Source organism: Hibiscus syriacus, unplaced genomic scaffold (assembly GCF_006381635.1).
Source record: "Hibiscus syriacus cultivar Baekdansim isolate YM2019G1 unplaced genomic scaffold, ASM638163v2 tig00111522_pilon, whole genome shotgun sequence".
In the NCBI taxonomy this organism is placed as follows: domain Eukaryota; kingdom Viridiplantae; phylum Streptophyta; class Magnoliopsida; order Malvales; family Malvaceae; genus Hibiscus; species Hibiscus syriacus.
The window spans coordinates 172,568-185,997 of NW_024063112.1; the positions used below are offsets into that span (position 1 = coordinate 172,568).

General features: G+C 32.2%; 1 pseudogene; it reads left to right on the forward strand.

The window, feature by feature from the left end:
• The first annotated feature begins 10,055 nt into the window (after positions 1–10,055).
• On the forward strand, positions 10,056–11,059 carry LOC120164434 (annotated as a pseudogene).
• The last annotated feature ends 2,371 nt before the right edge of the window (positions 11,060–13,430 follow it).

Genomic DNA, 13,430 nt, shown 5'->3' on the forward strand with positions numbered 1-13,430 from the left:
AACATATGGTTACGGCTTCTTCCACTTTGTTTTTGCCACCGGAGCGATATACTTTGCGATGCTATTGATCGGATGGAACACTCATCACACTATTAAAAAGTATGTCCCCTGCTTTACCATTTGATGTCTAGGTAATAAACGAATTCTTATACTCTAGACAATTGCAGTTTTTGAGCGAAGCATTAAAATATTGTTTCTAACTGAAATGGTTCGCAGTCTCAGTCTGACACTCAAGTATTTCTTTGAGAGAAAAGTTAATGTAAGCATCTTTATGATCCTTTTTTTATCTTTTTGTTGTGGGGTGGGTGTGGACTATGTGGATGTTGAAGGTGTATGAATTATGATACAAACTTGGCTTTTCTTATGCAGATGAACTATCCATTTGAGAAGGGTCCATTGAGCCCTCGTTTTCGAGTGGAGCATGCTCTCCGACGATATCCAACTGGAGAGGAACGTTGCATTGCTTGTAAACTTTGTGAAGCTGTAAGTTGAAGCTTCATCGTATTGATCCCAGTAGTCTAAATTGGTTTTTTATTGGGTGGGAATGATAGAATCATGAGGTGCTTCAATATGATGACAAATATTATCACTTGGGTAGAAACCATCAACTGCTCTCTGGTATGACACCTAACTGGAAATGGTCTTGCTTAAGCTTGAACTTTTGAGTATGTGTGTTGTTTTAGGTTGAAATATGGTAGCTTAAAATGGATATTTTGGTCATTTCGTTGATTCCTTTTGTTAGCACTTATTACTATATTTCCGGTTTGTATTGTCTTTATCACACCCTCTGGTTATAGAAGTGAGGCTAGTGACTACCATTGTTTACAAAGTCGGCAGTCTGTAAAAAGTTGTAACCAGTCAAACTGTTCTTGTCTGCTTGGTTTTCCTGTTGAAGTTTATTTATAAAATCTGCTATTAATTCCTGATTAAGCTCGCTTATTTTTATTAAATATGGATTTACTATCACTTTTTTCCTCATGGAATGGTGGTGGTTTATCAGATATGCCCAGCACAGGCAATCGCAATAGAGGCTGAAGAACGAGAGGATGAAAGTCGTCGGACAACACGCCATTCATCGACTAGATCGTCTGGTCCCAGGATTTTTTATCATAACCAAAAAACCAGCTAAAGACATTTTTAGACAACATGTAACTCTTCTGTGATTTTATATACATTTATTTATTTGTGTGTAGGCAAACTTTTTTTGGCACAAAACTTGTTACTACTGTGTTGATAATCTATAATCACAAACAGCTGTCAATTGCATCCTTTTCCATTTATATGCTTTTAACAACATGGCTACATGTTGTGCAGTATTGCATGATTTGGTAGAATGATAACTAGGACACTAGATGCTCTGTTCATCAAAGATAAAAATTCATTGCTTTATCAATATGCTTGATCTGGAAATTTGAGACTTATTGCATAATGAGAATTTTCATTTTAATCTGAATGTGATGATTCCAGATCGAGGTTGGGATGCTTCAGAAGCAGTATGTTGCAAAGGTTTTCGGAGTGTCTCCAGAGGGTGAGTATACATTCATGTAATTTGTGTCCAAATTTGATTGTTTTCTGCTGCTTCAAATTTTATCAAGTGCATAGATACTCTAGAAGCTTTTTGTTTTTTGGCTAAGCTGGAAAATTATCCGATCAAGTTTTACCTTTTCTTTTCCTTTGGTTTCTTACATAACAATAAGTGATGAGGAATTGCTTGATATTGTAAATATTTTTGTACGAGGATATATAATTTCAGTGTTTTGCATAAGAAGTTTTTGATTTTCTTTCTCTTCTAGTTCCAAACAATTGTGCTTGTTCAAAGTAACGAGAAGGAACGTTACATATCTTTGCACTTTCTTCCATCTGCAATATTATTCTTAATGTTCTTCTACCCTCCTCCCAATTTTTTTTTCTTTTACTGAAGTTGTGTTAGCCTTCTATATTAAGTTAACCATATTCACAATCTTTTCATCCGAATCCTGCAACAATAACTTGACTTTTTCCAATCTTGTATGTTAGTAATCTGACAAGACATTTTAATTGAAGCCAAAATATTCCTCATTCAATTAGTTATTGATGTTTTAGTGAGATCTAGTATGACAATGAATTAATTATCATTAGTTAAATACTTCTGAACGGTCCTCTCATAATGCACTTCGCATTTGACTTTTGTAAAGATTTTATTTTTTAGCAAGTTGTTGATGCCAATGTAGATAAATGCTAGAGAGGGAAAGAGATGTAGTTAATGCGAGAGAGGGAAGGAGCACCGCAGAGGTAATCATAAGTGTGTTTTTCTACATGTTCTAATGGTATTATAATAGTGTTTCTTTTACACTTTTATCATTTAGTTGATTTAAACAATGTGCAAGAAAGTTACAAAGGAAAACAAGACCGATTTTGTTATGAATGTCCACTTGTATATTTACTACAAGACAATGATCCTTCCGTAGGTTCACCTAGGGAAACCTTGTTACGACTCCTTCCTCTAAATAATAAGGTTCAGTGGACTTCTCGCGACGTCGCGGGCAGCGAACCGCCCACGTCGCCGTGATCCGAACACTTCACCGAATCAGTCAATCGGTAGGAGCGACGGGCGGTGTGTACAAAGGACAGGGATGTAGTCTACGCGAGCTGATGACTCGCTCTTTGTAGGAACACATGGGTTAGTCGATCCTAAGAGACGGGGGAAGCCCGTCCGATAGCACGTTCCGCGCGAGCTTCAAAAGGGAATCGAGTTAAAATTCCTGAATCGGGACGCGACGACTGACGGTAACGTTAGGGAGTCCGGAGACGTCGACGGGAGCCTCGAGAAGAGTTATCTTTTCTGTTTAATAGCCTGCCCACCATGGAAACGGTTCAGCCAGAGGTAGGGTTCAGCAGCCGGAAGAGCGACATATTCATGATCCAAATATGCAAAATGTTTGGTTTTAATACATATTCAAAACTAAATACTACCCTTTTAGTGATTTTCTTTAAATGACACATTAGTAGTGCCATTAATTTATACTTGATTTTCTATTAGCATTACAAAGACTGGTAGAAAGAGATCTTATATTTCTTTTTCTCTAACACTCTCACTCACAAACTCGGTCGCCAATGAAGACTGAATGAGTTGGGCCTCGAGTTTTATTTTATTTTATTTTTACAAATAAAAGCTTTTGATTGTGAGATTCAAGACCTGCGAAGAGATTTTAGACGGGGAATAAATGGAGAAATTTTACAGTATCCAGGTGTAAAGCATAAATATAATCAGAAGCATGTGGAGCACGTGTAAGATGGACAATAAGAAGCAAAATGATTATTGAAGTTGTTATAAAAATAAATTAACGTTATTCTAGATGAAAAAAATATTCTATATAAAAAAGCATATTTTATAAAATTTAGGATAAAATATATAAATGAGTTGTTGATACTTTCAGCTATTAAAAGTTATAAAATTATTATTTGATTATAGAATATTGTTTTGTTGAGTTTTCATACTATTAAAAGTTATAAAATGGTCATTCGACTATTTATATATTTTAAATTCGTCTTTTTCTATTAAAAACTTGACAGTCGTCTGAGTTTGATGCTAAAATGCTGACTGGCATATAATCGTTTGAGATTTGGGATTAAATTTTATCGTATCACTGTCAGGAGATTAATGTTCATATTGTAGTCATTTTCAATGAAAAATAATGATTTTAGAATATACTAATAGTCGAATTATTATTATAATTTTTAATAATCGATGGACGTAACAAAACAACGTCTTACAATCGAGAGATAATTTTGTAACTTTTAATTGTCGAAATACTCAATAAAACCACATCCTACAAAGACCATCAAGTGTTTTGTTAGTTAGTAAAAGTGTTTTTTTGGTAAAATATACTAGTAGTCTGTAAATTTTCAGAGTATTTATATTTTGGTCATCTAATTTTTAAAACTTGTACTAAAGTCATTGAATTTTTAGTTTGTTTGGTCTCGGTTTGTACACTTTGTAATTCTTGGGCCTTGTTTAAATTAGGCATGGGTTGGGGTTTGTATGCTTGTAAAAGAAAGAAAGAAAATATAATAGGAGGCCCCACTGTCAGCCATAGAAAAATATAATAGAGAGTTAATTGGAAATTTTTTTACTATAATTCAAAATTGAAAATTATAATTATTTATTTATTTAGATTAATATTTTCATTGTATTTTTGGTTTGATCAACACTTTATTAAAATTTTCAAAAGTTTTAATTTTAATTCATTTTTATTTATATTAATATTTGTTAATGTATTTTTGTTTATGTTCAATTCATATTCATTTAAATTTTTAATATCATTTGTGTTCTTTTGTTTATTTTAAAATTTAAATGTTCAATTCATTTAACATTCACGAACATATGCGTTTAACATTCGTGAATATATTCGTTTGGCATTTGTAAACATATTCATTTTTTAATTTGTACTCTTTCATTAAAATAATGAAATTACACCACTAATCCTTAAGCTCTAAAAGTTTCACAGTTTAAGCTTCAAAGTTCACATTGTGTTTAATTTAGTCCCTAACTTCACTAATATATAATATGAAAAAAATTAAAAGAAAAGGACACCATATAAACGAGTCGAGAAGCAAATTTATAAACGAACTTGTTCATGAACATAGACAAACCAAACATACTTATGTTTAAGTTTATTATGAACATAAAAATTTTGTTCATATCATTTATTTAACTTAATAACTCACATGGACAGTTCATAAACAATTTACCAAACCATAAGTTAATATACACAAATTAACACCGGTAGAGGAGGACAATTCTACATAATACTTTACTTCCAAATGACGGTAAATATTTGAAGGATCTTTGATCTGAATATTGATAACCAACAATGAACACAAAATATATGATAAACCAGTAAAAACAGAATCAACCATGACATTTAGAAGAGAAAACAGCACCAAATAAGCCATTAAAAAACACGTAAATTGCAGTTACCAGCATCCTCATTATGTCCTAAAAGTAACCGAGTCATGAGTATGTTGGCTTTATTCACAAGATAGAAAATCAATCATATAACTTCCAAAAACCAAAAAGTACCCTTCGCACCACTGTATGTGAAGCATGTCATATCAGGATCTCAAATTCGAATCAGTATCCGGATTTCTAAACCCTAAAAAAGCAAGTCCGAATCCACCCAACGCCCTATCTTCAACGCTCTGTACCCAAAGCCCCAGCAATACCAATGAGCATGCGGCCACTCATTGGATTAGGCTGCTTCTTACTTAAAAACCATTCTCTCTTTGCTTTTCCCTTGGATGTGGGAGTTTGCTCTACCACATAAAACGTCAGTTATGTGCTATACGTTCCATTTCTAATAACAACACTCTCTTTCCACTCACCCATGCATTTCTCCCACCTTGCTTTCAAGACCAAACTCTTTAAAATCCTTTAAGCCCCTTCAGGTTAAGAAAAACGGGGCTCTCCGGAGGTTTTCAAGGACTTGTTCGACGTCTTTTTGTTCGTTGCAAAGCTTCAGCTAGAAGGTAAGTTCGTTAAGTACTTGACGAGTTTCGTTTCATCGACTCAAGATATTTCGTCCGATCATCTTGTTTTTAGATTCTTTTAATGAATTTAGTTTTTTTTGGTGTTAGGGAGATTGGATCCGTATTAATTTAGAGTTGTCATATTTATCGAATTAAGGAAATCTGCTTATCAAGTGTTTTTATACTTTATTAAGCATTGGGAATTTTGATCTTTTTATAACAATGCGAAGTAGATTGGTATTCAATGTTATTTCGTTTTAGATTGTTTGTTGAGTCAGTGGTGGGATGTCATGACAGATTACTCAACAAGAGTTTAAAGAAATCGCCTGGCAAGCCATTGTTCTTCTCCAGATGTGGCTACAGAGAAAAAGCATCAAATAGTGGAACAGAACACTTGATGAAGGCCCTCTTGGAGCAGAATAATGGTTTTGCTCGTCGAATATTTTCTAAACTCGGAGTCGACAACACTCGACTTCTTGAAGCCACTGAAAAGTTCATCCAACTGCAACCAAAGGTGACCCCCAACCAAATTCTGATATAGTCTCTTCCATGTTTTATAAATTGCCTTCAGTTCTTCAACATTGACTATAATTCTCTTATTCTTGTTTATTTTTGGTGTATTTGTTTACATGTGATAGAACTTTTATACATTGTTTGCCTCTATGGCTCATGACAATATTGTTTTCTGAAGTTCTGATTGGTGAGAACTTTTACAATCAAAAATATGTTGAAGTACAAGTTTTGGTTTTTTTAGTTAGTTATTGGATGTCACTATGTCCCCTTTGTGGATTATAATGTTGCATTTCCTGATATATCTGCTTGCTGCAATTGCCTGCTGAAAGACAAGTTCAGGTATGACATCGTCTATACTTCACTATTTTTTATGACAGGCTGTTTTGTATTATCCGACTGAGATTCGAGCTACAAAAGAAGCACACCATATCAATGAAAGAAGGCAGTTCCATAGACTGAATATGAATCCCCTTGGTTGCCACATACATTTTCCTCAACTTTTAATATATGTTGTAAGCAACCGCCTTCGATGTAACATCCTCAATACCGGGTTAGTGATTAAATTATAAGGTTTCAAAATTTGTGATTTAAATTAGAATAATTGAGTGGTTTAAGACTATATGAGAAATGAGGGGTAAGATCAAATTGAAAAGAATAAGGAATGAAAGGATAGTATGGTCATTTGTAAAGAAAAGAAAAATATAATAATAATATATGGTATATAGATACACATGGAAGGAAGGAAACAAAGTTAGAGGTTTCCAGAGTTCCCTTCTTTTTCTTCTTCTTCTTCACGTGTGAAGCCAAGCAAAGGTGAGTTTTTCTCTTGAGTTGATTATGTGCTGAAATTTAAGTTTAGCTTTGATATTAGATGCTAAGTAGATTAAGGAAAGATTAATTTGCTTTAAAACAACAAATGAAGAGTTTATGAGGATTTAAGATTTGAAGTTTTTGAATGAAATATCGAAATAAAGTTTATTGAGAATTGGAAGTTGAATTTGACTTGTCATCAAGTTAATTAAGGGATAGGAAGTGTTAGAATAGGAATTTGAACATGTTGCAAAACTAGTATAATTTTTGCAATTTCAGGAATGACTAGATTTTGAAGTTAAAGAAGTGATTATGGAATCGAAATAAGTTTAAGTATGTGTATTAAAGTTAGAGTATTAAAGGAAATGAAATAGGAAGGTTTGAGCTGAAATAAGGTGATTTTCGAGCTCAAAATGGGATTTCTGGGCTAGGGGAATCGGTACCCATTCAAGGGAATCGATCCCCCCTCAAACGAATATGAATTTCCAGAATGCTAGAGGGGAATCGATACCCCCAGGGGGGAACCGATTCCCCATATGAAAAAAAAAAGAAGAAGAAGAAACTAAACTATTAATTCCTTAAATTGGTAGGCTATTAGAGGTTAATTTCAAGACTTAGGCATCTGATAATCATCTTGAAAATTATGCTTATGTAGATATTGAACGTGACTTTGCTTCAAAGTAATCGAAATGTAGAATATTCAATTCAAACAAGGCTAAGGTGAGTGCATGTGCATAACATGATTATGTTAGTATATTCAGTTTTAGAATTGCGATAAGTAGATTTAATATCTCGATACATGATTCATTCAATATTATTAATATGATATGAATTCATACCATATACATTATGGGATATTATGCAGATTGTGGTAAGTCTATTTTCCAGATTAGAGCTTATATATGAATGAGTTACGAGATATCTATAGGTATATGAAGTGTGTGTGCCGTGTTTGTTATGGTTTATAGGTATGAATGAGCATATGTATTGACATGTACAGTATATATATATGATATGAGTGGTGTAAATAGGTAGTAATGTGTTAAATATGTGAAATAGTTAAAATGATCAATATGATTTCATAAGAATAGAAATAAGAAGTATGAAAAGGACATAAGAAAGAATATGAAATATATAGAATATGAATATGAAATCATATGAGGGGTGACATGAATTATAGAAAATATGCTAGTGTTTTACTTTCCTTCTATTTATTCATCTTTTCCGTTTAAGGTTGGAATGAAGTAATAAGTTTCCACTTAACCAATATTGTATTTTCTCCAAAATCTTATATCAGACCAACCCTTTTTCTTTCCTTTATCACCACTATGGTCTTATTGCTTAATACTTTTCTTTCTCCTTAGTGTTCTATTATGTTCTCCATTAATACTGACTCTTTATCACTTTGGGTTTCCTAAGCTATGTTTTCTTGAACTTAGGTATGAATATTGGTTACGGATATTGTGTCCTACATATGTATTTTCCCTTTTTTCCAATATTTTCATATATTGGGATGCTACTTAGAGAATCATAGTATTGTACCTTTCTCCATATATGTACCAACACAAACTTGTTTCTCCCTTCCACTTCAGCTTACGTTTTTTTCTCTCCGGAATTTTTAATAAAGGGATTAAAATAACAATTGTCATGAATGCAGGAACATACTTAAGAGTTTAACTCTAGCATACGGACAGATGATACTAAAGATTGGTTTCTTCCACGCAGATCCCCATCCCGGGAATATATTGATATGTAAAGGTTCAGAGGCAAGTAGGCCGTCAGTTTTTTTTCTCCCTATTATGGCCATTTTTACCATTTTGTATTCGTATATATTCTGCCATATAGCTTACTTGTTTAACCTATTTACCTTTTGTCCACATGCTAGGTTGCCTTACTGGACTACGGGCAAGTGAAGGATCTGCCGAACCAGTTGTAGCTTGGATATGCTAATTTGGTTCTTGCCATCGCTGATAATGATCCTGCAAAAGCAAAGGAAAGCTATAGGTAAACTTGTGAGTTTCTATTTGTGCTTCTGGTAACCTTTCAATTCAGAATTCAGTTGGTTGCCATGTCGCTTTGACTTTTTATTTTTCTTGAAGTAACCATGTCGCTTTGACTTTTTATTTTTCTTGAAGTAACCATACCCAGCACATGAAAAACTGAACATATCCATTTAGACCGCCCTGGACTAACATCTGAATTCATGTACATGGATACTCGTGTTTGAATAGAATAAGAATAACAGGCAAATTTTAGAAGCTTGTTGTTTCTGACACATGGATATGGAGATGTGACCTTCAAGGATCCCCAAATACACGGTAAAACTCCAAGTCCGAATAACATATTTTAGAAGTACTTCTGACACTCGTGTCTAATGCATATCCAGATATGAGTGGCAATATGATCATCCAAAATGCATTGAAAAACTTAGAACAGACTCATGACGGACACTTAAGTCCTAGTAACATAGTTAATAATTGCATTGGTTTGAAATAACTATTCTAACATTCGCAATTACCAAGTGGGATCTATATGACATCTTGTCTTTTCTTAGGGAACTCGGCATAGGTACAGTAAGCAATTGTGAGATGAGCAACAGTAACTGTTTCGTCTGGAGCAAACATGTTGATACGAAACTACCTCCAGGAGTGAAAATGCTCCAACCATTCTCTGAAGATTCTTCTATAAAAAAATTCGGTGTACAGGAAAGCGGTTATATAGAACAGTTTAATCACATCAATTTCCCACCTCTGACCCCAAAAGCCCAATTTTCAGCTTGATGTTATTGCCGAAACTCCGAACAAGCCTACATTCAAGTTGTTTTTCTGGGATATGGCAGTCTTTCTCTGTAGAGGACTTGGCGTTGGTCTTGGAATAAACTACTCCTATACAGAACAGTGGAGGCCTGTTGCAGAAGAGGCATTGTATAATGCTGGAAAGTTAGAAGGTATCCTTTTTGAACCCTAAGCTAAAGATTAATGTAGGCATTTTGCACAAAGGAAAGCCTCTCGGGGTCTAAATTTTTTCGTTAAACCTGTCAAATATTGAACTGTGTTCCAGTATAATGTTAATTTTATCTGTTCCAAAAGAACCGTCTACAACCACTAGTCTCTTCCCACACGCAGGAGGATAGCCAGCACCCAAGCCCAGTACTCTGTTGGGACCCTCAATCTGACTTATTGCTTCCATCTTATAACCATTTACTATGTTGTTTGCCACCTGATATGGGATTTCTTTCAACCTCAAAACCAAACAAGATTCTTCTCTCATGTTTCTCTCTTCTTTATTCTGTTCATAAATCTCGGTATCTCGTAGGTTCGATTGCAATGTTTTACTGTCTCTTTCACTGTCATCATCGTCAAATGTTTCAAGTTGACATTCCAGGAAGAGAGCTCACAACTCTTGAGATCAGGGATGCTCTTATTCCTTACCTCGAGTCTCTCCTTGAAGAACATGGAAATATTGGCAGATGTGGTTGAAAGTTTCCAGATCCGCCTATTAAAGATAAACCTATAACACTGGAATCTCCGCCTGATTCCAAGAGGGTAAGAGCTGTCTCTCGAGTTAGTGAGACGGGTCCTGCAGGGAAGCTCCGTCCTCAAGTGATCTACCTCATGGAGCTTGGCATTGAGCTTGAGAAGATTAAGTCAATTACACGCAGATTCCCAGCTTTTGCCTACTACAGTCTGGAGGGGAAAATCAAACCTGTTGTTCAGTTCCTTCTTATACTTGGCGTGCCAAACTCCGACATTCCCATCATTCTAGGTAAGAGGACTCAACTGTATGGAATCAGTCTCTCCGAAAATCTTATACCCACCATGACATTCTAAGAAAATTTGGGTGTTGACTAGAAACAGTGGGCAAAACTAATATACCGGTTTCCTGCCTTATAGCAGGCAAAAATTTAAGACTACTGTGGATTTTCTCTATGGAATGGGCCTTTCACCAGAGGATATTGGTAAGATTCTAACACGCTCTCCAACCATAATAAGTTAGTGTTGAAGACAAGCTACGCCCTACAGATAAGTATTTCCGATCATTGGGTGCTGATGTTGCCCTTCTTCTATTACGTTGTCCACAGACACTTGGCCTTATCATTGAGGCAAATTTGAAGTCGGCAACATAATTTTTTGTTGATAAAGGATAGAATTCACTGTTTCTTATACGAGAACAACAAAAAATCTCCAGTTCAGGTTCCGAGAGTGCTCAAGGATTTGGTTTCGGAGTTCTTTCTAGGGTTAGGGTTGAAAAATGGAAGCAGAGTATGTGAAGTTGTTTTTATAAAATCTTAAAATACCTTATATTATATGATAAAAATATTATATTATTTTGAGAATACAATTTAGGATTTCGAATATCATATAAAAAAGGAATGTTCCTTTTTAGTTTCTCCTAAAAAAAACTAATTTCTTAAATCAGTAAACAACCTTGAAAAAATAAACTTAATAAATCTTAAATCTTTTATGTGTGTTTTCAATGCAAATGACCAAATGTCAACTTTTTCTGCCTTCCTATGTCGTTTCAACCACTTTTTTTCGAAACGTGTTGAGAATAATTTAGATATTGGAATTTTAAATCAGAATTTAGAAAAGATTTAAAACGTTTGGCCATCAACATTTGGAATTCAGATACACTCTTTTAAATAAAAATTTAAAAACACGTAATTTGGCTCCAACGCCAAAAAAAAATTTGATACATTCAATTACTAATTTATCCTTATATTAAAAATTAAGAAATTCAAATATTTATTTAATTGATGATCATTTTATTCCCTAAAATAATAATATTTAATCTAATTAGAGAATTCTAGAGATGCATAACATTTATCTATTTCCAATTAAAGAAGAAACTAACCCCTAATCAAAATTAAGGCGATTATTTCTTATATTTTAATCAAAATAATAAAATATTATCATCCTTAAAAATTATAGGACCCTAAAAGAAAATTAAAGGTGACAAGCTAATCAAATTATTATTTAAAAGAATAAAGATGTTTATTGATTTAAAGAACAAAGACCCGGTCTTTAACGTTAATCAAATAGTGTGAACTTAGCAATTTAAATGTAAGAACAAACCTCTATCCTTTCGTTTTAACTAATGAACTTGATAACACGTTATCTTCACATTACAACCAGATTATTTTTGATTTCCCGTATTTCATTTCTATGATCATGTCAAAATTTTGAAAGCCACTAATTTTTTACGTTCATCAAAAATGCAAACATTTTATGTTTTAGTAATAAAATCATAATTAATCGATGACCTATTTTCTTTTATGTTTTATGTTATCCATTTAATTTTCTTTTATTTATTAATTATAAATAATTAACATATTTTAGATATGACTATGTGCACTACCCGCTTAATATTTAGAATTATACTTCAAAGGCTGGATAAAATACATTTGAATATTGTAATTTTAAAAAATCTTTAAATTTATTATTACAAAGTAATAATTGTACGTTATAAAAATAATATAAATCAACTCTAAAAAATATTTTACAACGGAAATATTTTTAATAATTTAATTTTTTAATTGTTGAAATTTTTAAAACTACAATTTGATTTTTAAATTTATTAAACTATTATAAGTAAATTTGAGTATTATAAAAAATAATGATAAATGAACTCCAAAATTATTTTATAACAGTAATTAATTTAAATATTATTTTATAAATTTTAAAATTTAATTTATCCATTTAATTTTCTTTTATTTATTAATTATGAATAATTAATAATATTTTAGGTATGACTATGTTGCACTTACCAGCTTAAAATTTAGAATTATGCTTCAAAAGTGGGATAAAATACATTTGAATATTGTAATTTTAAAAACAATTTAATTTATTATTATAAAGTAATAATTGTATGTTATAAAAATAATGATAAATCAACTCTAAAAAAATATTTTAAAGCGGCAACAAAAAAAATTTAATTGTTGAAATTTTAAAAACTACAAATTGCTTTTTAAATTTATTAAACTATTATAAAGTAATAATTGATTTTTTTATAAAAATAATGATAAATGAACTCCAAAAATTATTTTATAAAAGTAAATAAAATTAAAGATTATTTTATAAATTTTTAAATTTAATAAAAAATAAAATTTGATAATCATTAAAAATAAATTTTTGTTTTTTAAGATTAAAACACATTTCTTGAAATTGCTACAGCAACCCAACCAAACAAATAAAAGCACATCTCCATCTCTAAAACTCTCTCGCTTTATAAAAGTAATTCTCTATCTATATATAAATTACGTTTCGAACGTTTCTTTTTTAACAATTATGGCTTTTTAGTTATTCAAAATAAGAAAATAGCCTTAGAAGTTAGAACGGCTGGAAATAAATGCTTTGAAATGACATAAACAGTACCTTGCAGTACAACTTTAAAAATATAAATCGTCTTTAATGTAAAATACCATTTTTCCATACTAGCAACCACTTTTAATTCGAAATTTCCTTTTTTTACAAACTATTCATTTATATAAAAATTCCATCATATCCAAAAAAAATGTCAGGCGTCAGCCACCGACTTTAATTATGCATGTTTTTTTTAATCTTTTATTTCAAGCTGTTTTTTTATTAAACCAAAATCTC